The sequence below is a fragment of the Littorina saxatilis genome, linkage group LG17, assembly GCF_037325665.1.
Source record: "Littorina saxatilis isolate snail1 linkage group LG17, US_GU_Lsax_2.0, whole genome shotgun sequence".
In the NCBI taxonomy this organism is placed as follows: Eukaryota; Metazoa; Mollusca; class Gastropoda; order Littorinimorpha; family Littorinidae; genus Littorina; species Littorina saxatilis.
Genome location: NC_090261.1, coordinates 54,262,051 through 54,265,844, shown reverse-complemented (window position 1 = coordinate 54,265,844; position 3,794 = coordinate 54,262,051).

Genomic DNA, 3,794 nt, shown 5'->3' with positions numbered 1-3,794 from the left:
GACACAGAGAGAGTGAGAGACAGACAGAGAGAGAGAGACAGAGACAAAGATAGTTGGGTTGAGGTAAAGAGGGTGTAAAGCAAACCAGATTTATACATGAACAAAAGCACAAGATGCATTTTGTGCTAATAAATCAGTCGTTTATGTAAGAAGACTGGACCCACATGTCCACAGACAACGACGAAGATGAAAGCGGCCATATGACAGACACAAATAAGCCAAAGAAAAGAAAACCAACAAAGAAGACTATGAAGTGCTCACACACACACACACACACACACACACACACACAGACACACACACTCACACACACACACACACACACACACCCCACACACACACGTCCAACCAAGTACTCACAGTCTCCAAGGAATTACTATAAACATCGACGAATGACGGACTCATTCTGAGACTCGGGGCGGCCCAAACACGAACCTCCCTTGCCCGGCGTGAAGGCTTATTACACTGCTAACATTGGTGGCTCTTCCGTGTCTCCATTTGCAACCCCCCCCCCCCCCCCATCTCAACTTTGTCCCGCCGAATAAAGCATGACAACTCTCCTGACCATTCCAGACTAGCATCATGTTTCACAGATGGCCGCTAACGTGACCATTTGGATTATCGAAGAGATTAACCAAACCTGAGTTAGTATGGACTATGCGTCAACACGTCTGTTTTTATTATTAAAGCAAAAGGCTTGACATTTTCTTCATTTTTTTTTATAAGGTCCGTTCGAGTTGGTTGTAAAGAAACTTCAAACGGAATAGAAGCATTTTTGGCCAGTTGTTTGTAAAGAAACTTCAAACGATATAAAAGCATTTCTAGCGAGAAGATCGATCGAGTCTTCTCACAGCAACCCCTATAAGTAACCCTTGATTAACACCAAAGCCTTAACCACCTGACCACGAAATGATCAGTCACATCTTTATCAACGGCAAGCTGGAAGCCAATCACAAGTCCATTTTGTTTAGCAGGTCATTGGCTCTTGATCAATGCTTACAGTGGAACCTCCCATGTAAGACCCCCGTTTAAATTCAGCCCCCTTTAAAGACTCCAGCTTTCCATATTCTATATTCATAAAGTTTGCAAAATTACCTTCATTGTAAGACTCACTCCCTTCTAAGACCTTGTTTGTTTGTTTGTTTGTTTGTTTGTTTGTTTGCTTAACGCCCAGCCGACCACGAAGGGCCATCCATATTAGGGCGGTGCTGCTTTGACACATAACGTGCGCCACACACAAGACAGAAGTCGCAGCACATGGCTTCATGTCTCACCCAGTCACATTATTCTGACACCGGACCAACCAGTCCTAGCACTAACCCCATAATGCCAGACGCCAGGCGGAGCAGCCACTAGATTGCCAATTTTAAAGTCTTAGGTATGACCCGGCCGAGGTTCGAACCCACGACCTCCCGATCATGGGGTGGACGCCTTACCACTAGGCCAACCGTGCCGATCTTCTAAGACCTGCTTTCTCAGATTTGTGTAAGGTCTAAAAAGAAATGTTGACGGTACCAATGTTGCCAAGTTTGCTCCTGATCTGCTTAGCCCATGAACTGTCAAAGAGCTTGTGTGGAGCCCCCTTGTTAAAACATCCAACAATCTGAGAAAAGAAGGTCATACAAGCGAGGTAGTCTAAAAATGGAGTTACATTTGCAGACGTTATGCACAGAGGATCTGGAAACATGTGATCTTCAAATGAGGGCTCCACTGCTGTCACAACTTTGGGCCGCTCCATCCTGGCTTCTTGAAGCGGCGTGGGTCAGTTTGGCCAAAGATGGACAGTCGATGGGACGCATCGTAATTACAAGTCAATTTGTTGAGCAGGTCATTGGCACCCATGCCATTACCCATCCCCATTCCTTTCAACAGCCCCCAACCCCCCCCCCCCCCCCATCCCGTTCGCCTTGATCCTCCACTGCTGACCCTGTCCGACCCCATTAAATGACCAGCCACATCTCCCTACCCCCTTTACACCCAGCTGACTCCTTAAAGTCTGAGAGATGGGCCGAACCGGACGGAAGATGGACAGCTATTATTGACCGGTGTCCATCGCAAGCACAAGAGACTTGCAGGCCAAGAAATCACCCCATCTCTGGCATTTCCGATCTTACGACTACTCCCCACGCGACGAGATGTTTATTGAAAGCGCTGGGCCATGGTGTGGTATATGTGATGATCACACCACTACTCATTTTACAACGGAATCATCCCATCCCTCGAACAGCCGATGACACGGCCAGCTCCATGAAAATAAGTTTTTTTTAAAAGCCTACAACATCGTCTGGGAGGTGACCACACAACCCTTCTTTGCAAAAAAGAGAATTAAGTTTGCAGACGCTGTCAATGAGAACGCTGACCAATACATTTTATATTAATGGCGAAGTTAATGTTATTGTTCTTTTTTTTTTAAACAAATAGTTTTTCTCACATAACAATTAATGGAAGCTGCGGCTGAATGGTGTAGAGACATTCTGTTTCTAAAAGACAGTGATGTGCAGGGCCGGAATCACCCCAGCTACTTTTCCACACCACGGGAAGTTTGCAGACGCCATACATTCATAGTCTTTGTTTCCGAACGAAAGGATTTTGTAGCGGTTGGTGCGAAGACATTCTGGTTTCAGCAGACAATGACTAGATACGCAGGTCTGAAACCTCGCCATCTCTGATCCCACCACTACCAAATTTGCACATAACGTTCGAGAACTTCGCGGACAGCAGTAAATCATGGTCTTTGTTACGATACAATGGGAGCTGCGACCGAGTGGGGGTCCAACCACAGAAGATGGTGACAAGATCTGAGGGATACAAATCACATCAACTCGGCCTGGTACTGCTGAAAAGACCCACCCTCCCCCCCCCCCCCCCCCCGCCATCACCACCACCCCCAACCCCCCCCCCCCCCACACACACACACACACACCCTGCCCGCACCCCCCATTCCCCTCATCTCCCTGTCTGCACAGAACGAAGTTTGCAGACAGTGCTAAATCAAGACATTGTTAACGGGGCAATCTGGGCTAGGACCTAGCGGTGTGAAAGAGACAGTCCAATACAGAACGAAGTTTGCAGACAGTGCTAAATCAAGACATTGTTAACGGGGCAATATGGGCTAGGACCTAGCGGTGTGAAAGAGACAGTCCAACACAGAACGAAGCTTGCAGACAGTGCTAAATCAAGGCATTGTTAACGGGGCAATCTGGGCTAGGACCTAGCGGTGTGAAAGAGACAGTCCAACACAGAACGAAGTTTGCAGACAGTGCTAAATAAAGACATTGTTAACGGGGCAATCTGGGCTAGGACCTAGCGGTGTGAAAGAGACAGTCCAACACAGAACGAAGCTTGCAGACAGTGCTAAATCAAGACATTGTTAACGGCCGGGGAGATCTGGGCTAGGACCTAGCGGTAGGAAAGAGACAGTCCAATATATAGAACGAAGTTTGCAGACAGTGCTAAATCAAGACATTGTTAACGGGGCAATCTGGGCTAGGACCTAGCGGTAGGAAAGAGACAGTCCAATACAGAACGAAGTTTGCAGACAGTGCTAAATCAAGACATTGTTAAACGGGGCAATTTGGGCCAGGACCTAGCGGTGTGAAAGAGGCAGTCCAGTACAAAAAGAAGTAGTGATTACATTTGCAGGATAAGCATCGCCCCATCTCTGGTACCACTGATCAGACCACCACTTTCTACATGGAGGGGGGGGGGGGGAGCAGGGAGCTGACGGTGCCACATCATATCCTTGAAAACAGAACTAGACTAGAAGTGGCTGAGCGGTACAGGGGTGGTAAAGT